General features: G+C 44.0%; 2 non-coding genes and 2 pseudogenes across 2 annotated transcripts; 2 read left to right on the forward strand and 2 right to left on the reverse strand.

Moving 5' to 3' along the window:
* Positions 1-16,976, reverse strand: part of LOC145858559 (two pore channel protein 2-like) — a 33,312-nt pseudogene extending 16,336 nt beyond the window's left edge.
* Positions 8,263-8,334, forward strand: trnap-ugg (transfer RNA proline (anticodon UGG)). The gene has a single exon. It is a non-coding gene; the product is annotated as a tRNA-Pro (tRNA).
* On the forward strand, positions 16,192-16,263 carry trnap-agg (transfer RNA proline (anticodon AGG)). Its single transcript has one exon. It is a non-coding gene; the product is annotated as a tRNA-Pro (tRNA).
* On the reverse strand, positions 16,578-22,845 carry LOC106561630 (two pore channel protein 2-like; annotated as a pseudogene).
* Positions 22,846-26,901: the final 4,056 nt, after the last annotated feature.

Below are 26,901 nucleotides of genomic sequence, written 5' to 3' on the forward strand. Positions count from 1 at the left end.
AGTTCATTGAGGGGTGCTCCACCATCGCTAAGCCGCTGCATGGGCTGACAACGGGGACGAAGGCACCACGCCACGGGAAAGGCAAGAGGAAAAGAGGAATACATAGGAAACTCACAGCAGCAGACTGGACTGGTGAGTGCAAACAGGCCTTTAGTCAGTTGAAACAAGCTCTCCTCGATCAGGTCATGCTAGCCCACCCTGATTTTAGTAGACCTTTCTTGCTGTCTGTAGACGCATCTAGTAATGGATTAGGTGCTGTCCTTTCCCAGGTGCCAGAGGATGGGTCTGCAGCCAGACCGGTAGCATTCGCTAGCAAATCACTTACTTATGCACAGTCAAAGTATCCTGCCCATAGGTTAGAGTTTTTTGCTTTACGGTGGGCTGTCTGTGAGAAATTTAGTCATTGGCTAAGGGGCAAGCCTTTTACTGTATGGACAGACAACAACCCATTAACGTACATCCTGTCCAAGCCCAAATTGGACGCCTGTGAACAGAGATGGGTTGCTAAACTTGCTCCATTCGAGTTTGACATCAAGTACATTCCCGGTCCCAAAAATATCATTGCTGATGCACTCAGTAGACAGCCATTTGTGCAGCCGAGCGCTCTCCACCGCATCACAAGGGTTCCATACAAGGCCTTGCTGGAAGAAGCTGCGGGAGTACGTGCTGAGAAGGTGCAAGATGTGTTCCGCTGGTCAACCCACCCATTCGACCTTGAAAGCTGCTCACCGTCAATTGAGGCAGATGCCTGTGAAATTGTCATGGACTGCCAGACTACCTCCTATCCTTCTCCTGGTTCTCTGTCAAAGGAAGCGGTGTCAGCAGTCCTGAGGTCGCAAGGGGAGGCTGGGTTACAGAACTGTGCGCTGCTACTGCCTCAGCTCACTCAGTCACTGGTGCCGTCTGAGATGTCAGATGTGAGAGTGCTATCCCGTGACGACCTGATATCAAAGCAGCGCCAGGATAACGCTCTCGCCAGAGTTGTCTTCTACGTGGACAGGGGCCGTAGACCTTCTAGGAGGGAACGTGGCCATGAACCACTCGAGGCTCTGCGGATTCTGAAGACCTGGGAGAAGCTCACTCTGAAAATGGGTGTACTGTATCGCGTTACCAAAAGTTTGCTGTCAAAGAAGAAGACGTACCAGTATGTAGTACCCACCTCAATGAGGGCGACAGTTTTGAAGGGTGTCCACGATGAAGCCGGTCATCAGGGGCAATAGCGGACGTTGTACTTGACGAGACAGAGGTTCTTCTGGCATGGTCTGGAGTCGGATGTCAGAGAGTATGTCAAGACCTGCAAGAGGTGTGTGTTCAGTAAGGCCCCCGAGCCAGAGGCCAGAGCTCCACTGGAGAACATCATCACGACTGAGCCCCTCGAGTTGGTGTGCGTGGACTTCTGGTCTGCTGAAGACTCCAACAACAAGTCCTTGGATGTCCTGGTCATCACTGATCATTTTACTAAGATGGCCCCTGCCTTCTTGTGTCCGAACCAATCAGCTAAAGCAGTGGCCCTTCAGCTATGGAACAACATCTTCTGTGTGTATGGTTTTCCTCGTCGTATCCACTCTGACCAAGGGGCCAACTTTGAAAGTAAATTGATTGCTGAGTTGTTGAGTGCTGCAGGAGTCCAGAAGTCGCACACAACTCCCTACCATCCGATGGGGAACGGGGGAGTCGAAAGGTTCAATAGAACGCTGGGAAACATGATCAGGGCTTTACCTACAAGAGCGAAGCACAGGTGGCCCCAGAAGCTGAAGTCGTTGACCTTCGCCTACAACTGTACGGTCCATGAAACCACGGGCTACGCCCCTTTCCAGTTGATGTTTGGGAGAACCCCACGTCTGCCTGTCGACATGATGTTTGGTACGGTGCTGCGAGACTCAGAGGTTGTAGACTATGACGAGTACATAAAGTCCCTGACGAGAGACCTGAGGGAGGCCATGGAGACGGTACAGGTGTCGGCAACCAAACAGCTGAAGAGGCATGCGGGCCTCTACAACAGGAAGATCAGAGGGGCTCCAGTGGAGGTCGGTGATCGGGTGCTGCTGGCGAATAAGGGTGAACGTGGAAAGAGGAAGCTGGCGGATCGTTGGGAGAACAACCTCTATATTGTTACGGAAAAGAATAGCGACATCCACATCTTCAATATACAGAACATGTCGACTGGCCAGGAGAAAACGGTCCACCGTAATCTGATAATGCCTGTGAACTTCTTGCCTCTACCTGACACTGCCTTGGAGACACCTAATATGGGAGACCGTGAGGATCCGAGTGAGGAGATGGAGGACTCATCTGTGAACGATATACCAGAAATAGACATTAGTGAGAGGACTAGTGTGTGGGTATCAGAACAGACCTCGGGGGAAGCACAGCCGGAGCACTCTGAAAAAGAAACCCCAGATGTGCTGGAAGATGGGCCACTGGCGAGGGACCCTCAGAACTCACCACATTCTGAGGGTGCCGCTGGTGGCACAAGCGTGTCAGAGCTAACCTTTGGAGAAGAAATGTCCGAACCCTCTGAAGAAGAAAGGCATTCTGAAGATGCCGCTGGTAGCACAAGCTCCAGCAACAGTCACAGAACCCTTGACCTTGACTATCCACCGACTGTGGAAAGTGACCCACCAGTGGTGGTTGTAGGTGAACAGGTTAAACGTAATATCTCTGTTAGGCCTGTCAGGTCAGCGGCTGGTCGGGTTAAGAAACGCCCGGTGAGACTCATAGAGACTATGCAGACACAGAGGGTTTTTCATACAGAATTCATTAGAATACCTGTGTGGGTGTAGGATTAGAATCCAAGTCTGTAGACCATTTTTTTTAAAATTCTCATTCAAGAGACCCCATGGAGGTCATGGTCAGAGGTCAAGTAGACCAAGGTCTTTCTGTGAGGTTCTTATTGTCACTGAGTGTGCTGAACATGTAACAGGCATGTTTTCCTACGGGGTCTTTGAATTCCCCTAATTCTCTTTGGAGAATAGTCTTTGCACTGGAATATTTGGTGACATATGTATTGCAAGGTATTGCATACCTCATTTTGTTTCTTTATAGTGTGCAAGTGTAATTCAGCAGGGGAGAATGTAACAGGGTTGGTTATGTTTCCACTTGCCTCTAAAGAAATGTGTACTTAATGTTCAAGCATTCGTATTGGTTGGTTCAACTGATGACACTAAGGTGTGTTGTGATTGGCCCCGCTTGCAGATAGGGGGAGATCGCGAACGTCAGGTCTTCCCAGTATGAAAATGTGATGCAAGGGGTAGGTCACGTTCTGAATACTGTTTTATATTTTATATTTTACAATGTGTTGAAGTTTGCTGTACGTTAGGGATTTATACATGTGTGAGTATATGGTACCTGTTAGGGATTGAGGGGCTTTCTGGGATGTGCTTTGGCATATGATTGCTGTAGATAAGTGTTAGCTAGCATACATCGTTGTAATGGTCACATAAGCCCACTGCTAACACAGTTGTCTTCATGCTACAGCTTTTGTCATCGACAGCCATCAGTACCATTAAGCCCTGCACAACTACCGTGCTGTTTCTCATTTAACAACAGGTATTTACACATGTTATATTTTGTATTGTATTTTTGTATTTTGTGACCCAGTATGAAAATGTGATGCAAGGGCTTTTGTCATCGACAGCCATCAGTACCATTAAGCCCTGCACAACTACCGTGCTGTTTCTCATTTAACAACAGGAATAAATGATGCTCAACTGGGACCGCTGGCTGATGTGATTTATTAGAAAAAAAAACACAACGCAAGGAGAGTACGCTATACATCTGTTACATTAGGACAGTACATTTACAAGAGTTGTGTGTAATGTTTTGTCAATTCAAAGACAGGGTCACCAAAACCATAAAACCAGCTAAAATGATGCACTAACCTTTTACAATCTCCATCAGATGACACTCCTAGGACATTATGTTAGACAATGCATGCATTTTTAGTTCTATCAAGTTCATATTTATATCCAAAAACAGCGTTTTACTATGGCATTGATGTTGAGGAAATCGTTTCCCTCCAATAACCGGCAGTCAAGTCAACACCACAAATTAAATATTTAAAATTAGAAAACATTGGTAAAATATTATATTGTCATTTAAAGAATTATAGATTTACATCTCTTGAACCCAATCAACTTGCCAGATTTAAAAATAACCTTACTGGGAAATCACACTTTGCAATAATCTGAGCACTGCGCCCAGAAAAATACGCGTTGCGATACAGACTAGACGTCATGTTGGGGAGATCTAAAATCGAAAATACTATGTAAATAATCCATTACCTTTGATTCTCTTCATCAGATGTCACTTCCAGGTATCACAGGTCCATAACGAATGTAGTTTTGTTCAAAAAAGCTCATCATTTATGTCCAAAAATCTCCGTCTTGTTAGCACATGATCTAAACCAGCCGGACTTCTCGTCATGAACGAGGGGAAAAAATATATTTCCGTTCGTTCAAACATGTCAAACGTTGTATAGCATAAATCATTAGGGCCTTTTTTAACCAGAACATGAATAATATTCAAGGTGGACGAATGCATACTCTTTTATAACGTATTGGAACGAGGGTACCCAACATGAACTCGCGCGCCAGGTGTCTAATGGGCCATCATCGTTCCATGGCTCTTGTTCGGTCAGATCTCCCTCCAGAAGACTCAAAACACTTTGTAAAGGCTGGTGACATCTAGTGGAAGCAATAGGAAGTGCCAAAATATTCCTCAGCCCCTGTGTTTTTCAATGGGATAGGTTTAAAGGTAATACAACACATCAGGTATCCACTTCCTGTCAGAAAATGTCTCAGGGTTTTGCCTGCCAAATGAGTTCTGTTATACTCACAGACACCATTCAAACAGTTTTAGAAAATTTAGGGTGTTTTCTATCCATATGTAATAAGTATATGCATATTCTAGTTACTGGGTAGGAGTGGTAACCAGATTAAATCGGGTATGTTTTTGTATCCAGCCGTGTCAATACTGCCCCCTAGCCCTAACAGGTTTTAAGCATATAATTAATACCTGTGGATAGAAAACACCCTAAAGTTTCTAAAACTGTTTGAATGGTGTCTGTGAGTATAACAGAACTCATATGGCAGTCAAAACCCCGAGACCGATTGAAACAGGAAGTGGAATTCTGAATTGTGGACTCAACTTCACGTCGTTGCCTATTATTCACACCGTGAGCTATCGTTCATTGAGCACTTCCTATTGCTTCCACAAGATGTCCCCAGTCTTTACAAAGTGTTTTGAGCCTTCTACTGTCGAAACTCAGTGAATGAGACGCGTTGGAAATTGGTCACAGGGGGAGGGCCATCACCATTATGACGCCGGCGGCCCTGTCTACCCCCACCTTTGGAAACGTTTTGAAACACAATACAATCGTCCCCCTCGAATCTTATTGGCTCTCTTGTTGAAACAGGCCCTGAAGATTTATGTTATACAACGTTTGACATGTTTGAACGAACCTAAATGGGAAAAAAATGTTTTATTTCGAAACGGCTGTCCCGCGCCCGGTAGAGCATTTGGATACAGCATTCAGACACGCTAACAACAGCAAGCTAATGGAACATAAAGAATGGACTTTTTTGACCGAAAATACATCTGTTGTGGACCTGGGATTCCTGGAAGTGCTTTCTGAAGACAACTAAAGGTAAGCGATTATTGACAATATTATACAAGATTAGATGTGATATGCGATTGTTCCAAGATGGCGCCGAGCTCGGTTTACTAGCTCATTTTCTGAGTATCGCATCCCCTTTTATCGCTAAGTGTGATTACCCAGTAAAGTTATTTTAAATCTGGTATGACAGGTGCTTTCAAGAGATATTCATCTATAAATCTTAGAATGACAATATTACATTTTAAAAATGTTTTCGAATAGTAATTCAGTAAATTGTAGCTCTGTTTCATCGGATGCATTTGACGGGAAAATAGTTAGTCAACGTCAGACGCCGATGTAAAATGCTGTTTTCATATATAAATATGAACTTTATTGAACAAAAGAATGCATGCATTGTGTAACATGATGTCCTAGGTGTGTCATCTGATGAAGTTTGTAAAAGGTTAGTGCTGCATTTAGCTGTTTTTTGGTTATTTGTGATGCATGTGGTTGGTCGGAAAATGGCTATGTTGCTGCTTTTACGATGGACTCCTCTAACATAATCTAATGATTTGCTTTTCCTGTAAAACCTTTTTGAAATCCGACGACGTGGGTCGATTCAGGAGAGGTGTATCTATAAAATGATATGAGACAGTCCTATATTTGAAAAAATATATATATTAAATTTCGTTATGCTATTGTCGCTAGGAGTTTTCGCTGGATTTTGATCCCGCATACGGGACGAGACGCTGGAGAGGTTAAGACTGGTCCACCACCTAAAGGACATCCAGCCAACTTCCTGTGGCTATGGAACCCTGACCTTTTCACCAGACACGCTACCTTGTCATGCTGCTGATCTAGTTTCAACTGTTCTGCCTGCGGCAATGGAACCCTGACCTGTTCACCGGACATGCTACCTTGTCCCAGACCTGCTGGTTTCCACCCTCTCTTTCTCTCTCCCTCTCTCTCCCTACAGCACCTGCTGTCTCAGCCTTTGAGTGCTGACCTGTTGCACCCTCTACAACCACAGTGATGATTATTTGACCATGCTGGTCATCTATGGACGTTTGAACATCTTGAAGAATGATCTGGCCTTATGGAAATGTACTCTTATCTCCACCCGGCACAGCCCTCAGTGCCTGGTTCCTCTCTAGGTTTCTCTCTAGGTTCCTGCCTTTCTAGGGAGTTTTTCCTAGCCACCGTGCTTCTACATCTGCATTATTTGCTCTCTGAAGGTTTATGTTAGGTTTCTGTGTAAGCACTTTGTGACATCTGCTGATGTAAAAATTATTTTATAAATACATTTGATTTAATTTGTCCCAACTGTGGGAAGTATTGGAGTCAACATGGGCCAGAATCCCTGTGGAACGCTTTCGACACCTTGTGGAGTCCATGCCCCGACGAACTGTTCTGATGGTAAAAGGTGGTGCAACTCAATATTAGGAAGGTGTTCCTAATGTTTTGTACACCATATGTTTGTTCCTTTAGATTTTATGGTAACTTAAGTTTAGTCATACTCACTGCAAAGTCATCAAAGTTGTTTGACCGGTAGCCAAGCTGTTCATAAGAACCACAATGTAGAGTTTTGTTTACAGTCATTGTCATGATTCTGGGGTCGGCGGTAGTGCTGTAAGAAATAGATAATACATTTAGGCAGGAAATAGGTTGTTTATAGGAAATAGGTAGTTTATTGTTGATGCTCGATTAAAAGCTGTGATTTCTGAGACATCATATTGTCTTCATACCTCAGGTTACTAGCAGGTGCTATGATAGAGCCTTAGAACAACCAGACCCCAACCACAGCAAATACATAATAAACCACCTGCAAACAAAGACAGCACTTCTTTACAATCGTACCAGTTTAACAGCTCTGTCTCTACTACACACAAAAAAACTACCCAAACAAAACAACCACTTGGGTTTCTCACCACTAATATACCGGAAGAGGCTCTGAGGCTTTTCACCAGGTCAACCATGCTGCTGGCAAACAGAGCCATGAGCTTTAAAGGAATATGACAAAATGATTAGGGGGAACTGATGACAATCAAATGTTATACATCTATTCTAACAGAAATCAGCAGTTGTTACAATGAGGCAGGGCTGGACTCCAAAGACAGTTGTTTTTCAGAGAAGTTACCTTAATGTTGGGGATGAACCTCAGGAAGTGGAATACACTCAGTATCTTGACCAGACGGACCATCTCCCAGAGTGACGTCAGACCTCCATGGTCTGGGATCCTGTGATACAGTTTAGTCAGAGAGCTCTGCTATGACTTCTGTTATGTACTGGTTTTGACAGTGTTATGTAGCCCTCATGACTTATGACAAAGGGGTCAAGTAAAGTGTTCTGGAATATGTTGTGGTATGGTTATAGTTCTACTGAATATTTCAGCTCATTTGTGTTGAATATGCCTTGGGCAAGATATTATTGAGCTATACAGCATAGACAAAAATATAAATATATAATAAGATATATGGCCTCGTTAATCTGACAAATGTAATGTTTTCAACAGGTCAGAACTTTACTATAGTGATGATGCTGTATAAATCACCACTAGAGGTGAGTAAAGTAACAAAGTTTCACTAAGGACACACCTCAGATTTCACACACGCTTGACATCAGTGACAGGGTAGAAAGGGAGTCTGTGTTCACCATTCCTTCAACAAGGCTCGTTGGTCTAGGGGTATGATTCTCGCATTGGGTGCGAGAGGTCCCGGGTTCAAATCCCGGACGAGCCCTGCTTTTCTGAACACTACAGGCTCAATGTACTATCCAAGATAATAATAGTCTATTTGGGTAGGTGGAGCAGACTGTAGTTTTATTTGCAAATCTGACAATGTACTGTACACTGAGTGTACTAAACAACAGGAACACCTTCCTAATATTGAGTTGCATTCCCTTTTGCCTTCAGAAAAGCCTCAATTCGTCAGGGGCATGGACTCTACAGGGTGTCTAAAGTGTTCCACAGGGATGCTGTCCCATGTTGACTCCAATGCTTCCTACAGTTGTGTCAAGTTGGTTGGATGTCCTTTGGGTGGTGGACCATTCTTGATACACACGGGAAACTATTGAGAGTGAACAAAATAGCAGAGTTGCAGATCTTGACACACTCAGACCGGTGCGCCTGGCACCTACTATCATACCCCATTCAAAGGCACTTCAATATTTTATCTTGTCCATTCACCCTCTGAATGGCACACATACAGAATACATGTCAAGGCTTAAAAATCCTTCTTTAACCTGTCTCCTCCCCTTCATCTACACTGATTGTACTGAATTTAACAGCTGACATCAATACGGGATGATAGACTTCAGCTGGATTCACCTAATCAGTCTGTGTCATGGAAAGAGCAGGTGTTCATAATGTTTTGTACACAGACTATTTATTTGATCTTTTATGTAACCTTTATTTAACTAGGCAAGTCATTTAAGAACAAATTCTTATTTACAATGACGGCATACCCTGACCAAACCCGGACGACGCTGGGCCAATTGTGCACCGCCCAATGCGACTCCCAATCACGGCCGGATGTGATACAAATCCCGGACGAGACCTCCTTTTAAGAAGTCAAATGACTTACAGACTACACACAGTCTATATGACAGACTACATACAGTCTATAACAGACCTGGTAAGTCTATGTCATGGAATGAGCAGGTGTTCCTAATGTTTTGTGCGCTCAGTGTTTGTAAAACTTCCTAAAAGTGTCAGTTACCACTAGAGGGCAGTCTAATAGCAAAAACCTGCCACATCACAGATTCTGGAAGTTCACTCACAGGCTTATGAGGAGAAGGGGATGGGAAAATTGTAACGATAGGGTGGGTTTCCCTAAGCAGACTTGTTGGTTTAAGGGTATGCTTCTCGCTTAGGGTGTGAGTCGTCCTGGGTTTAAATCCCAGATGAGCCCACCTTTTGAGAAATTATTTGATTGATGTATTTAGGGTTGTCCTAAGTGAGTTATTGGTTTATTGAAAGATCGCAAACAAAGTGGGGAGAAAAATCTTACCAATAGGAAAATGGTAGGCTGTAAGTAGCAAATATGGATATCGGTAGGCCCTTTGGTAAAACAGAGATATAAAACAATATCCAGTCAGTATGGAATATAATGTACAGTGTCGTAATTTCAACGAGTGACTTTGAATTGTGTGACAGACGGTAATATAGATACATCAACTAGAATCTTTTCTAAATTGCCCATGCTTCAAAATGGACCCTGCATTATCCTTACATACAGTATGTAATACTGAACTGCACCTACCAGTGAAAGAACTGTGAGAGATCCATCAAATACGTTACTCCCATAGGACACATATCCTGTCCAGCCAAATGCTACCACCTTCAGCGCCATCTCCAGCAGGTAGTAAAGGATGAAGAAACAGTTGATTGTCTGAAAAAACACAGATCAGTGGAGGCTGCTGAGGGGAGAACGGTTCATCATAATGGCTGGAACGGAGCAAATGGAATGGCATCAAACCATCTGTTTGATACCATTCCACCGATTCCCCTCTAGGCATAACCACGGGCTGGTCCTCCCAATTAAAGTGCCACCAACCTCCTGTGACAGAGATACATATAAAGTCTGTGAGCTATTGACACAAACTGTGCAAGACCCTTACCTGCTATACATGAGTCAGTCATGTCGGCAGTGCACTGCAGGTACAGTAACTAATGTCCACTTGTAAATACTACTTGTAGTACATTTTACATTCAAATGGTCTTAAATGTTGAGCCTCTAAATAGTAGTTGTCTCGTTCAGAGATTCTACTCACAGTCAATCACCAGGAGAATCTGGAGGAACATTGATGATGCTTAGATACATATACAGTAGACTTAATACATGCATATACTGTACATGACCTTTGACCTTACACATTTTCTAAAAATGGGATACAATGCACCCCTGCAAATTCGGAAGAAACACTCATTTTTAGACCAGAGACATCAAATGCAGAGAAGGTGAACAAAATGGGTCAGGGCCTATATCTACTGCCTTTCCAATTGAATGATCAACAGAGATAGATAGGACTTATCTTTGTGTCTGTGACAGCCTCAATGGCTCTGCCCATGCTATCTCCATTTTAAAGTAGTCAATTGTCTTCTTCAATGGCTGATCAAATCAAATTTATTTTTATATAGCCCTTCGTACATCAGCTGATATCTCAAAGTGCTGTACAGAAACCCAGCCTAAAACCCCAAACAGCAAGCAAAGCATGTGAAAGAAGCACGGTGGCTAGGAAAAACTCCCTAGGAAAAACTCCCTAGAAAGGCCAAAAACCTAGGAAGAAACCTAGAGAGGAACCAGGCTATGAGGGGTGGCCAGTCCTCTTCTGGCTGTGCAGGGTGAATATTATAACAGAACATGGTCAAGATGTTAAAATGTTAAAATGTTCATAAATGACCAGCATGGTCAAATAATAATAATCATAGTAGTTGTCGAGGGTGCAACAAGCACGTCCGGTGAACAGGTCAGGGTTCCATAGCCGCAGGCAGAACAGTTGAAACTGGAGCAGCAGCACGGCCAGGTGGACTGGGGACAGCAAGGAGTCATCATACCAGGTAGTCCTGAGGCATGGTCCTAGGGCTCAGGTCCTCCGAGAGAAAGACAGAAAGAGAGAAAGAGAGAATTAGAGAGAGCATATTTAAATTCACACAGGACACCGGATAAGACAAGAGAAATACTCCAGATGTAACAGACTGACCCTAGCCCCCCGACACATAAACTACTGCAGCATAAATACTGGAGGCTGAGACAGGAGGGATCAGAAGACACTGTGGCCCCATCCGATGATACCCCCGGACAGGGCCAAACAGGCAGGATATAACCCCACCCACTTTGCCAAAGCACAGCCCCCACACCACTAGAGGGATGTCTCCAACCACCAACTTACCGTCCTAAGACAAGGCCGAGTATAGCCCACAACGATCTCCGCCATGGCACAACCCAAGGGGGGGCACCAACCCAGACAGGAAGACCACGTCAGTGACTCAACCCACTCAAGTGACGCACCCCTCCCATGGACAGCATGGAAGAACACCAGTAAGCCAGTGACTCAGCCCCTGTAAAAGGGTTAGAGGCAGAGAATCCCAGTGGAAAGAGGGGAACCGGCAAGGCAGAGACAGCAAGGGCGGTTCGTTGCTCCAGCCTTTCCGTTCACCTTCACACTCCTGGGCCAGACTATACTTAATCATAGGACCTACTGAAGAGATAAGTCTTCAGTAAAGACTTAAAGGTTGAGACTGAGTCTGCGTCTCTCACATTGGTAGGCAGACCATTCCATAAAAATTGAGCTCTATAGGAGAAGGCCTACCTCCAGCCGTTTGCTTAGAAATTCTAGGGACAATTAGGAGGCCTGCGTCTTGTGACCGTAGCGTACGTGTAGGTATGTACGGCAGGACCAAATCGGAAAGATAGGTAGGAGCAAGCCCATGTAATGCTTTGTAGGTTAGCAGTAAAACCTTGAAATCAGCCCTTGCCTTAACAGGAAGCCAGTGTAGGGAGGCTAGCACTGGAGTAATGTGATCAAATTTTTTGGTTCTAGTCAGGATTCTAGCAGCCGTATTTAGCACTAACTGAAGTTTATTTAGTGCTTTATCCGGGTAGCCGGAAAGTAGAGCATTGCAGTAGTCCAGCCTAGAAGTAACAAAAGCATGGATTAATTTTTCTGCGTCATTTTTGGACAGAAAATTTCTGATTTTTGCAATGTTACGTAGATGGAAAAAAGCTGTCCTTGAAACAGTCTTGATATGTTCTTCAAAAGAGAGATCAGGGTCCAGAGTAACGCCGAGGTCCTTCACAGTTTTATTTGAGACGACTGTACAACCATCCAGATTAATTGTCAGATTCAACAGAAGATCTCTTTGTTTCTTGGGACCTAGAACAAGCATCTCTGTTTTGTCCGAGTTTAAAAGTAGAAAGTTTGCAGCCATCCACTTCTTTATGTCTGAAACACAGGCTTCTAGCGAGGGCAATTTTGGGGCTTCACCATGTTTCATTGAAATGTACAGCTGTGTGTCGTCCGCATAGCAGTGAAATTTAACATTATGTTTTCGAATGACATCCCCAAGAGGTAAAATATATAGTGAAAACAATAGTGGTCCTAAAACGGAACCTTGAGGAACAGAGGTTTTGTCAGAGGACAAACCATTCACAGAGACAAACTGATATCTTTCCGACAGATAAGATCTAAACCAGGCCAGAACTTGTCCATGTATACCAATTTGGGTTTCCAATCTCTCCAAAAGAATGTGGTGATTGATGGTATCAAAAGCGGCACTAAGATCTAGGAGCACGAGGACAGATGCAGAGACTCGGTCTGACGTCATTAAAAGGTCATTTACCACCTTCACAAGTGCAGTCTCAGCGCTATGATGGGGTCTAAAACCAGACTGAAGCGTTTCGTATACATTGTTTGTCTTCAGGAAGGCAGTGAGTTGCTGTGCAACAGCTTTTTCTAAAATTTTTGAGAGTAATGGAAGATTCGATATAGGCCGAAAGTTTTTTATAATTTCTGGATCAAGATTCGGCTTTTTCAAGAGAGGCTTTATTACTGCCACTTTTAGTGAGCTTGGTACACATCCAGTGGATAGAGAGCCGTTTATTATGTTCAACATAGGAGGGCCAAGCACAGGAAGCAGCTCTTTCAGTAGTTTAGTTGGAATAGGGTCCAGTATGCAGCTTGAGGGTTTGGAGGCCATGATTATTTTCATCATTGTGTCAAGAGATATAGTACTAAAACACTTTAGTATCTCCCTTGATCCTAGGTCCTGGCAGAGTTGTGTAGACTCAGGACAATGGAGCTTTGGAGGAATACCCAGATTTAAAGAGGAGTCTGTAATTTGCTTTCTAATGATCATGATCTTTTCCTCAAAGAAGTTCATAAATTTATTACTGCTGAAGTGAAAGCCATCCTCCATTTGCGAAGGCTGCTTTTTAGTTAGCTTTGCGACAGTATCAAAAAGAAATTTCGGATTGTTCTTATTTTCCTCAATTAAGTTGGAAAGATAGGATGATCGAGCAGCAGTGAGGGCTCTTCGATACTGCACGGTACTGTCTTTCCAAGCTAGTCGGAAGACTTCCAGTTTGGTGTGGCGCCATTTCCGTTCCAATTTTCTGGAAGCTTGCTTCAGAGCTCGTGTATTTTCTGTATACCAGGGAGCTAGTTTCTTATGACAGATGTTTTTAGTTTTTAGGGGTGCAACTGCATCTAGGGTATTGCGCAAGGTTAAATTGAGTTCCTCGGTTAGGTGGTTAACTGATTTTTGTCCTCTGACGTCCTTGGGTAGGCAGAGGCAGTCTGGAAGGGCATCAAGGAATCTTTGGGTTGTCTGAGAATTTATAGCACGACTTTTAATGCTCCTTGGTTGGGGTCTGAGCAGATTATTTGTTGCAATTGCAAACGTAATAAAATGGTGGTCCGATAGTCCAGGATTATGAGGAAAAACATTAAGATCCACAACATTTATTCCACGGGACAAAACTAGGTCCAGAGTATGACTGTGGCAGTGAGTAGGTCCAGAGACATGTTGGACAAAACCCACTGAGTCGATGATGGCTCCGAAAGCCTTTTGGAGTGGGTCTGTGGACTTTTCCATGTGAATGTTAAAGTCACCAAAAATTAGAATATTATCTGCTATGACTACAAGATCCGATAGGAATTCAGGGAACTCAGTGAGGAACACTGCATATGGCCCAGGAGGCCTGTAAACAGTAGCTATAAAAAGTGAGTGAGTAGGCTGCATAGATTTCATGACTAGAAGCTCAAAAGACGAAAACGTCATAGTTTTCTTTTTTGTAAATTGAAATTTTCTATCGTAAATGTTAGCAACACCTCCGCCTTTGCCGGATGCACGGGGGGTATGGTCACTAGTGTAACCAGGGGGTGAGGCCTCATTTAACACAGTAAATTCATCAGGCTTAAGCCATGTTTCAGTCAGGCCAATCACATCAAGATTATTATCAGTGATTAGTTCATTGACTATAACTGCCTTGGAAGTGAGGGATCTAACATTAAGTAACCCAATTTTGAGATGTGAGGTATCACAATCTCTTTCAATAATGGCAGGAATGGAGGAGGTCTTTATACTAGTGAGATTGCTAAAGCGAACACCGCCATTTTTAATTTTGCCCAACCTAGATCGAGGCACAGACACGGTCTCAATGGGGAAAGCTGAGCTGACTACGCTGACTGTGCTAGTGGCAGACTCCAACAAGCTGGCAGGCTGGCTAACAGCCTGCTGCCTGGCCTGCACCCTATTTCATTGTGGAGCTAGAGGAGTTAGAGCCCTGTCTATGTTCGTAGATAAGATGAGAGCACCCCTCCAGCTAGGATGGAGTCCGTCACTCCTCAACAGGCCAGGCTTGGTCCTGTTTGTGGGTGAGTCCCAGAAAGAGGGCCAATTATCTACAAATTCTATCTTTTGGGAGGGGCAGAAAACAGTTTTCAACCAGCGATTGAGTTGTGAGACTCTGCTGTAGAGCTCATCACTCCCCCTAACTGGGAGGGGGCCAGAGACAATTAATCGATGCCGACACATCTTTCTAGCTGATTTACACGCTGAAGCTATGTTGCGCTTGGTGACCTCTGACTGTTTCATCCTAACATCGTTGGTGCCGACGTGGATAACAATATCTCTATACTCTCTACACTCGCCAGTTTTAGCTTTAGCCAGCACCGTCTTTAGATTAGCCTTAACGTCGGTAGCCCTACCCCCTGGTAAACAGTGTATGATGGCTGGATGATTAGTTTTAAGTCTAATACTGCGGGTAATGGAGTCGCCAATGACTAGGGTTTTCAATTTGTCAGAGCTAATGGTGGGAGCCGTCGGCGTCTCAGACCCCACAACGGGATGAGTAGAGACCAGAGAAGTCTCGGCCTCCGACTCCGACTCGCTTAATGGGGAGAACCGGTTGAAAGTTTCTGTCGGCTGAATAAGCGACACCGGTTGAGCATTCCTACAGCGTTTCCCTCCAGAAGCCATGAGAAAGATGTCCGGCTGCGGGGACCGTGCGAGGGGGTTTATACTAACGTTACTATCTGTACTTACTGGTGGCACAGACGCTGTTTCATCCTTTCCTACACTGAAATTACCCTTGCCTAACGATCGCGTCTGAAGCTGGGCTTGCAGCACAGCTATCCTTGCCGTAAGGCGATCGTTCTCCTGTATATTATAAGTACAACGACTGCAATTAGAAGGCATCATGTTAATGTTACTTAGCTTCGGCTGTTTGAAGTCCTGACGAACCATGTCCAGATAAAACCTCCGGGGTGAAAAAGTTGAATGAAAAAAGTTGAGTGAGGGAAAAAGTAAAAATATACGGTAATGAAAAAGTAAAAAACCGTCAGGTAGCAAAGTAAGATCGGCAACAAAACGCACAGCAGCGTAAACAAGTCTGCAAGTTGTGACCGGAAACAGGAAACGTGATTGCTCCCAACTCATCCATTTGATCAACATGTCTGTGCAGAGTCTAGAACAGCCACTAGGTGGGAGTCTCTGAGCAGTTTTACTGAGCATGCAACAGCATTGACTTGCCAGGAATTCCTTATACATGTGGCATGCAGTGGAATTTAAACTCTTGGTTGTTGACACTATGACAGGCTCGTTGGTCTAGGGGTATGATTCTCGCTTAGGGTGCGAGAGGTCCCGGGTTCAAATCCCGGACGAGCCCTCCTTTTAAGTTGTCAAATGACTTACAGTATAAACAGGCCTACATAGAGATACTTTAGTGAATTTACACCACTATGCTTTGTACCTTCTATCAACAATATTACTGTGAATAAGTAGCCTGGAATCTTAACTGATAAGCTCTGTTTCAATATTGTTATGGTGAAACAAAGCATGTCAGTTAGGATTCCAGGCTAGTGTCGTAACTAAGAGCTGTTAGGATCAAGCAGAAACAAACATTTAAGTTAATTCATAAAATATTGTGACATAGTGAACACAGATGCAGACAACATTGGCCAGGGCCACAGCATTCCCCACCACAGTGACATAATGCTGACTAAACATATACTGAACCTTGCACAGGAACTTAGACGAGTACTCATACAATGTAGGATGCTACAGAGGAAAACAAATACTTCAATATCCTGTTCAATCTCCTTTCACAATAACTTTTCAGGTTTGCTTCTTTCCAAATTTTTGCTTCCGTTGCAAATGCAAGCACAAAGGTAAATGATGAAAGTCTGTCTTTTTGACATACCAAAAGTGTTCATAATTCAGAAAACGTGATTGTAACTTCATAAAACAACGTTTTTTAACGCTATGTATTACAGTATGTTGTTTCAGGTAAGGCGGGAACCATCTCACCTTCATGATGGCATCTCTGTAATAACCTTTCATCTGAACTCTCCTCATCACCTTCAAGACTGTCTGGACCATAATACACTCAACTGGAACACAGTCGATATTATTTTATACATACAGTAAGCGCTCCACCATTTTGCTGTTGTATATTAATAAAATAAACACGGTATCATCCTCAGAGAAGGTAGGTTCCTAGCTCTGAAAGTGCAGCAGCTCAAAAGCTGCCCTGACTCCCAAACTCCTCCTCAGGATGGATGTCTGGATTGACATCTGCTAAATAAAGGGTTATCAATCAAATTTATAAAGCCCTTCTTACATCAGATGATGTCACAAAGTGCTGTACAGAAACTCAGCCTAAAACCCCAAACAGCAAGCAATGCAGGTGTAGAAGCACAGTGGCTAGGAAAAACTCCCTAGAAAGGCCAGAACCTAGGAAGAAAGCTAGAGAGGAACCAAGCTATGAGGGGTAGCCAGTCCTCTTCTGGCTGTGCAGGGTGGAGATTATAACAGAACATGGCCAAGATGTTCAAATGTTAATAGATGACCAGCAGGGTCAAATAATAATAATCACAGTGGTTGTCGAGGGTGCAACAAGTCAGCACCTCAGGAGTAAATGTCAGTTGGCTTTTCATAACCGATCATTCAGAGTATCTCAACCGCTCCTGCTGTCTCTAGAGAGTTGAAAACAGCAGGTCTGGAACAGGTAGCACGTCCGGAGAACAGGTCAGGGTTCCATAGCCACAGGCAGAACAGTTGAAACTGGAGCAGCAGCACGGCCAGGTGGACTGGGGACAGCAAGGAATCAGTCCAGGTAGTCCTGAGGCATGTTCCTTGTGTTCAGGTCCTCCAAGAGAGTGAAAGAAAGAGAAAAAGAGTGAGCAAAAGAGAAAAAGTGAGAGTAAAAAAGAGAGAGAGAATTTGAGAGCATTCTTATATTCACACAAAACACAGGATAAGACAGGAGAAATACTCCAGATATAACAGTCTGACCCTAGCCCCCCCGACAAACTACTGCAGCATAAATCCTGGAGGCTGAGACAGGAGGGGTCAGGAGACACTGACCATTCATGTTATCATGATCAATACTACTCACATACCTATGGGAAATTGGCCACCCACTGACAACACTCCCTTCCCACTTACCTAAATATTTATAAACTTTGTGAAGTACAACAAGCCAGTTACTCACCACTAAGTATCCTCTAAACTGGTTGTATATGATGGCAGTCAGCAGTTCAGCAGGATGTATGTTCCTACAATAGAGTGATAACATGTAAAGTAAGCATTTATTGAACATACAGATTGAATCAATTCAAACAGTTTGAAATATATTTATATCTAAATACTACTGTAATCAACACAATGGCACAGAAACAAACTCACCAAATGTCACGCTTGTTGAAATGAGTGGACCAAGACGCAGCTTGCATAGAGTTCCACATTATATTTAATAGTGACACTTACGACGACGACGACTATAACAAACGTGCAGACACAGAGCGCAAAAAGCACTAACCAAAACAATATCCCACAAAGCAGGTGGGAGATAGGGCTTCCTAAATATGATCCCCAATTAGAGGCAACGATTACCAGCTGCCTCTAATTGGGAACCATACAAACCAGCAACATAGAAAATGAATGACTAGAACACCCCCCTAGTCACGCTCTGACCTAAACACCATAGAGAACCGAGGGCTCTCTATGGTCAGGGCGTGACACCAAATCCACTGAAGAGGATGAAGAAGACAGAGAAAACTCTGTTTAAAGTGTAAGCTGGCATCATCACATTAGAGCAGAGAAAAACATGCCATGTTTAAAATGAAAAGCTCATCCACTTTGACTTACAGCAGTGATAAATTAAAATCTACACTAGCATGTGAAAAACCTGTTATGAATAAGCCTACAGTCAGGGTTGTTAGCAGTTGTGAGAAGAACCAAGAGAGACGTAAGAGACCGAGAGAGGTTTTTGAAATAGAACTCCCATTCCATGTTCTTCTCTGGGTTCTAGAACAAGACACATCAGAGCAGGTATCACATAAGAACAATGACTACTTGCTATGTAGACTATGCACTTTGATTAGAATGTTCTATGTGTTTTCACTGATCTGGCCTTCTTGGCAAGGTCTCCCTTGAGAAAGAGGTCTTCTGACCTCAATGGCACTTCCTGGTTAAATAAAGATGAAATAAAAAAATTATCAAATATTCTCATCAAATAAATCTTCTGAAAATCCCCTAAAGGCCACTGGCCTTCAACTAAAATTAGCAGAGGGCCTACACGCTTAAAAAAATACCATTATTGTGACGATCGTCGTATGGAGGAGACCAAGGTGCAGCGTGGTAAGTGCTCATGATTAATAATTTATTATAACTCAGAACACTAAATCAAAACAACAAACAAAGGAAAACGGACGTCACGTTCTGCAGGCTTTACTGAGCTGTGCAAAAACAAGATCCCACAACTGAAGGAGGGAAAAAGGGCTGCCTAAGTATGATTCCCAATCAGAGATAACAATAGACAGCTGCCTCTGATTAGGAACCATACTCGGCTAAACACAAAGAAATAGAATATATAGAATGCCCACCCCATGTCACACCCTGACCTAACCAAACTAGAGGAAATATAACATCTATCCCCGGTCATGGCGTGACAGTACCCCCCCCCCCCCCCCAAAGGTGCGGACTCCCGGCCGCAAACCTGAACCTATACGGGAGGGTCCGGTTGGGAATCTAACCATGGTGGCGGCTCCGCCCGCTGATCCCTTCGCTTTTGTATTACCGGACCGCAGATCGTCTCAGAGGAACCGGACTGCAGACCGTCGCCGGATGCTCTGGACCGGGGACCGTCGCCGGATACTCCGGACCGGGGACCGTCGCCGGTTGCTCCGGACCGGGGACCGTCGCCGGTTGCTCCGGACCGGGGACCGTCGCCGGTTGCTCCGGACCGGGGACCGTCGCCGGTTGCTCCGGACCGGGGACCGTCGCGTCCGCCAGATGTTTCGGACCGGGGACTGTCGCCGGATGCTCCGGACCGGGGACCGTCGCTGCAGGCTCCGTGCCATGAATCGTCACAACAGGCTCCGCGCCATGGATCGTCACTGGAGGCTCCGGGCCATGGATCATCACTGGAGGCTTCGTGCCATGGATTATCACTGGAGGCTCCGGGCCATGGATTATCACTGGAGGCTTCGTGCATGGATTATCACTGGAGGCTTCGTGCCATGGATTATCACTGGAGGCTTCGTGCCATGGATCATCACTACAGGCTCCGGGCCATGGATCATCACTGGAGGCTTCGTGCCATGGATCATCACTGGAGGCTTCGGACCATGGATCATCTCTGGAGGCTTACATTTTTTACATTTACATTCTTACGTGGAGCTGGAATCGGTCTCACCGAACTGGGGAGACGCACTGGAGACCGGGTGCGCAGAGCAGGCACAGGGTATACTGGGCTGTGGAGGCGCACTGGAGGTCTGGAGCTAAGGGCTGGCACAACCCGTCCTGGCTGGATGCTTACTTTAGCCCGGCAAATGCGGGGCGCTGGCACAGGACGAACTGGGCTGTGAAGGCGCACTGGCGACACAGTGCGTAGAACTGGCGCAGAATATACTGGGCTGTGGAGACCCACTGGAGGTCTGGAGCGTATGGCTGGCACAACCCGTCCTGGCCGGATGCTCAGTTTAGCCCGGCAAGTGCGGGGCGCTGGCACAGGACGAACTGGGCTGTGAAGGCATACTTGCGACACAGTGCGTAAAGCTGGCGCAGGATATCTTGGACCGAGGAGGCGCACTGGAGACCAGGAGCGCTGAGCCGGCACAATCCGTCCTGGCTGAATGCCCCCTCTAGCACGGCAAATGCGGGGCGCTGGCACAGATCGCACTGGGCTATGAATGCGCATCACAGCATAACTCGGTGCCTGACTGGTCACCTGCTCCCTATGGTAAGCACGGGGAGTTGGCTCAGGTCTGAACCCTGATTTAGCCAATCTCCCCGTGTGGCCCCTCCCCCAAAAAATGTGTGGCTGCCTCTCGTGCTTGCCTCGTTGCCGTGCTAGTTCCTCATCTCGTCGCCGCTCTGCTCTCGCTGCCTCCACCTGTTCCCATGGGAGGCGATCCCATCCAGCCTGGATCCCCTCCCACGTCCAGGATCCCTTGCCGTCCAGGATGTCTTCCCAGATCCATGTCTCCTGACCACGCTGCTTGGTCCTTTTGTGGTGGGATCTTCTGTGACGATCGCCGTAAGGAGGAGACCAAGGTGCAGCGTGGTAAGTGCTCATGATTAATAATTTATTATAACTCAGATCACTAAATCAAAACAACAAACAAAGGAAAACGGATGTCATGTTCTGCAGGCTTTACTGAGCTGTACAAAAACAAGATCCCACAACTGAAGGAAGAAAAAAGGCTGCCTAAGTATGATTCCCAATCAGAGATAACTGTCACGTCCTGACCAGTTAAGGGTTATTTGTTGTTGGAGTTTGGTCAGGATGTGGCAGAGGGTATTTGTTTTATATGGTTTGGGGTGGTGGTGTAGGTAGTAGGTTGTTTTATTTATGTATTCCGGGGTTTTTTGGCACTGCTCTGTGTTTATTTATTTCTAGGTTTAGTTAGTTTGTTGTGGGTATAGGTTCTAGGTTTGTTTTCTATGTAGAGTTAATTGGGATTGGACTCCCAATTGAAGGCAGGTGTGTTGAGTTGCCTTTGATTGGGAGTCCTATATTAGTAGGGTGTGTTTGTCTGTGTGTTTGAGGGTAAATGTTTGTGAGCACTGCTTGTTTAGCCTGCCACACTGTTTGGTCGTGAGTATCGTTTATTGTTTGGTTTTTCCTGTGGATGGTTTGTGTTTTTTCATTAAAAGAATGAGTATCCACATACAGTTTGGTCAATTCACATGCAGTTTGGTCAATTCAACACGGCACTTTTTGTGACAATAACGATAGACAGCTGCCTCAGATTAGGAACCATACTCGGCTAAACACAAAGAAATAGAAAACATAGAATGCCCACCCCATGTCACACCCTGACCAAACCAAACTAGAGGAAATAAAACATATCTCACATGTCAGGGTGTGACAATTAAAGTAATGTTCACACTATCCAATCAATAAACAGGTACTGGGGATGTTGCGTACCTCTCCCTTTGTGAATAGCAGCATTCCAAACATGGTGAAGACACACAGGTGGAGAACCACTACTAAGATCAAACTGGAGAGAAGAAGAAAGCCCTATAGTCAGCCAAAATGAAGGACCTTATGCATTTCTGTATTCACTAATCATTTGACTCAATTCAATACCATTACCTTGTTATTGTCACGTCCTGGCCAGTATATAAAGTTAATTGTTTTGTAGTTTGGTCAGGGCGTGGCAGAGGGTATTTGTTTTATGTGGTTTGGGGTGGTGTGTTTGTTAAAAGGGTGTTTGGTTTAGTATTTCCGGGTTTTGGTTTATGTCTAGGTAGTTCTATGTGGAGTCTAGTGAGTGTATGTCTATGTTTGGTTAATTGGGGTTGGGACTCTCAGTTGAAGGCAGGTGTTGTCTATCTGCCTTTGATTGAGAGTCCCATATATTAGGGTGTGTTTGTGTTTGTGATTTGTGGGTGATTGTTCTGTGTTGAGCCTATGCTAGCCAGACTGTTTGTAGTTGTTCGTTCGTTCTTTTTGTTTTGTGATTTTGAACGTTCATTTTTTGAAGTTAATAAATTCTCAAGATGAGCATACACGTACCTGCTGCGTATTGGTCCTCCTTCACCGACGACAACCGTGACAGTTATTTCTGGTATTGTTCTTTTGATGCATTTCAACGTCTTCTTCATCAATTATGAGTTGTGAAGGAGGTAGAATGGCTGAAGAAGTTTTCTGATTCTCATAGTCTACGACACAAATGATGCAAAACACATCAGGACAGAAGAATCAGATGACCTTTCTACTTCATGAAACAAGCTTACTAAGTGTTGTACACTCAATATACTGTAGAATAGAATAGAATATGATTACATGAAAAAGCTATATCAAGGTCCCAGAGGAGAGATTATAAAGGGGTATACATGTGACTTTGCAGCTCCTCATTTGTTGGAAAGGGAAACATGGGGAGAACATGGGTTTAATTGAATGATCTTACTCTGTGCATGTGCGTGAGAGAGAGAGCGAGTGAGCGATTTTGAAGAACTTACCATGTCCCTGTGTCCCCCAATAGAAAGGTGTTTCTTTTGGAGTCCTGTAATTGTCTGATCCAGAATGAACACCCCCAGGTAGCAGGGGGAAACTCTCCATCATCACCACAATGTTGCTCAACAAGTTTATAACAGGTGACTAAGAAAATAAAGGAAAGGACCGCTTACATTTTGCTCCATCTTTAAACCTTCTCAGCGAGTTCATTTTCATAATCTACACACATCTCACTTAAATGTAGGGTTACTAGGCGTTTTGTTGTTCTGATAGTGCTGTACATGTAGTGTTGTGTCTCTCTTGTTGTTCTGATAGTGCTGTACATGACTGTCGGTGTGCTTCACTTCGGCGAGGCGCTAAACATTCGGACTAAGGCACTTCACTTTGAAAGAGTCATAGTGAAAGTGAACCTACCTCACCAGCAATGAAAACACAGTAACTAGAGAAAGATTCATAGTGAAAGTGAACCTACCTCACCAGCAATGAAAACACAGTAACTAGAGAAAGATTCATAGTGAAAGTGAACTTTCCTCACCAGCAATGAAAACACAGTAACTAGAGAAAGATTCATAGTGAAAGTGAACTTACCTCACCAGTAATGAAAACACAGAAACTATAGAAAGAGCCATAGTTAAAGTGAACAATGTCAAGTCAGTGGGAGAAACAAGCTGTTTCAGTGCCTGTGTAAGCCCACTGTATTTCTAGAGAAAGAGCTGCACAAAGGAAAGGTAGATCTAGCCAGAAACACAACACTCAATTGAAAGTTGAGACACAAGTTGGTATGTTTTTACACAGAGAGAGTAGAGAGATGAAGTCACCCAGTTTCCAAAGCCCCAGCAGCAGCTAACCTAACCACCCCCTCACACCATGTCATCAGCTATCTTCAACATTCAGATGGTACCTGTCTATCTATTGAACTCCTCAAACTGAACAAAGAAAATCTTTGCGTCCATGACTGAATTATTAGGAGTTTAGTATAACCCTTTACGCAGAATGTAGAACTTAAAGCACTCAACAGGTGATGTTATATCGGACAATATTGTGTTTCAGAGTCAGTAAAAGAAGCAGTAGAGTTACAAAACAGTCTTTTGATCCACTCAGGAAACAATGCAAAAGCTCATTCATAGAACCGCAATTAAAGCAATAACCGGGAACCCGCTTCCATTACACAAAATATCTATATTTTATCCAGTGACATGGACATAGTTAGGTGCTGAAGGTGTGGGTGGGCATGCAGTTTTGTGACAACTTTCTCTTCAGTAGGCTCTGCTATCTGTTGTCTGAAAAACTAGGAGTCAAAACACAAAGGCAACCCTTGCAGGGTACAGTTTATGAATCAATCAATGAAATGTATTTATAAAGCCCTATTAACATCAGCAGACAGCAGTTGTCACAAAGTGCTTCACAGTAACCCGGCCTAGTATATATAACCTGTATGAAATCGGTCCAAACCTTTCATATCTGAAATGACAAACTTGGCAACAGAACAGATAGTTCCATATTACATAATGCCAAGAGCACACTTCCTGTGTGTTGACAGATAATGTAATCAAGTGCAGTGGCTGCGGAGATAGGTCAGGTCTGCCAAAAGGCCCAGCGCATACTGCGGCCAATCATCAACTCAATTCATTAACACTAATGGCAGGACCAAAACACAGAGCAAAGCCAAAGCATAGCGTACCTACAATGTCATGAATGCCAAGTCAAAAGCAGAGCTAAAGCCTGTTCAGGGCAGACCCAAAAACACAAAGCCAAAACAAAAGCCAAAGCTAAAACCTGTTCAAGTCAGACCCAAAAACACTAAGCCAAAGCTAAAACCTTTTCTAAAAACACTGGTGTAACTGGTCCTACCTGAACATCAGCTGGATGGTAGTGTCATGACGTGGCCCTCTTTGGGTACAGCGAGCACCATCCCCCTCTCACCACCTCTCTCTCTTCCCCCTACACCCAGGCTCTGTTAGGCAGGTCATAAAGTCCTAGAGGAGTTTCTCTCCTCATGGCCAGAGTATAGAGAGAGTGAGTTTCACAGGAGAACAAAGGAACCTCTTCCACATCACAGAACTTGAGAACTGAACAATGTCCATGTTTTGGAGAATGTGTACACGGTCGGGGAAGAATCCAGCTACGACCGGTCCATTTCATTTAATGATTGTGAAACTCATGAGAGACAATACAGCCACATTACCATAACTCTGTTTATACAAGAGTCTCAGTTGTGAGGCTTGCATCTAACTGTTGTATAAAATGAATGAGTAAAGATGAAACTATTTGTGAAATTATGTCATGTGATTAAAAACTGTTTAATGAAGGAAACTCCAATTACCTTTGGAGTTTAACTAGGTCATAGGCCCGCCCCATGAGCACAGACATTGACCAGGCGTCATGGGACAGCGCTCTTCTGCTGTTACGAATATAACCCCCACCTGAAGGATTTCTTATCAGACCAGCTTACCTCAATTACCACGAGAGGGCTAAGGTTTGAGTGGATTGCTGAATCTTTTAACCATACCACGTGGTTAAACTCTGAGACTATCGATCCGATAGAATAAGAGCAAATCTTTGATACGAATTACTAGTCTGCAGCTAGGAATTCTATACCATTGAATGCGAAGGCCGACAACCGCCGAAACATATATTCTATTACAACAGTTTTGAATGGGACTCTGAACTATCCATTCTAACTACGGAAGAGAGAAAGTGTGGACAAACTCTCCAACAGAAACAAACTTTCCAACAGAGATCACGACGACACACTGAGCGTAAATATATATATTGATTGCAATTATTCCCGAACGAGTGAGTGTTCATGTGCAAAGGTTTAGCATTTCAATTGTTAGAATTATCAACTGTGTAGTGTCTTATCTTTCGCGCCCTTCTCAGTCCCATTGTCTACCAAGCCGCCATGCCGGTTTAGCCCACTAGGGCACATCCCCTATCATTTCCTTGTAACCATATCTACTTTGTTTGTTTGTGTGTGCATTTCTGTGATTATTTAGTTAGTTAATAAATAAATGATTAAGACCATTGATGTATGGATGATTCTTAGTGAAGACTGGGTTTGTGCAGATAACCAACAATTTATGACTTTTGGAATGAGACTAACGTGAGGTAAAGAATAATTCATTAATTAGAAGACTAAATGATCAGATATTAAAGTATCTGAAAGTTATATTATGAAAATTATAACTTTGTAATCTGAATATTTTCCTTGGTGCCCCGACTTCCTAGTTAATTACATTTACATGATTAGAATAATCACATAATAATAATTACAGAGAATTGATTTGATAAACTAACAGTCTTCGGTTTTAATGATGCCAAAGACACGACAGTAGTCTCCAAGTCTGTCCTCTCCATATTACGGGTTGATTGAAGTGCCTTTGAATGGGGTATGGTAGTATGTTCCGGGAGCACTGGTTTGAGTGTGTCAAGAACTGCAGCGCTGCTGAGTTTTTTACGCTCAGCACTTACCCTTGTGTATTAAGAATGGTCCACCACCCAAAGGACATCCAGCCAACTTGTGTTAACTAACCTCCAGACGAGCTTCAATGCCATACAACTCTCCTTCCGTAGCCTCCAACTGCTCATAAATACAAGTAAAACTAAATGTGTGCTCTTCAACCGATCGCTGCCTACACCTGCCCGCCCGCCCAACATCACTACTCTGGACGGTTCTGACTTGGAATTTGTGGACAACTACAAATACCTAGGTGTCTGGTTAGACTGTAAACTTTCCTTCCAGACTCACATCAAACATCTCCAATCCAAAGTTAAATCTAGAATTGGCTTCCTATTTCGCAAAACAAAGCATCCTACAGTCATGCTGCCAAATATGCC

The sequence above is a fragment of the Salmo salar genome, chromosome 10 (genome assembly GCF_965601325.2).
Source record: "Salmo salar chromosome 10, fSalSal1, whole genome shotgun sequence".
In the NCBI taxonomy this organism is placed as follows: domain Eukaryota; kingdom Metazoa; phylum Chordata; class Actinopteri; order Salmoniformes; family Salmonidae; genus Salmo; species Salmo salar.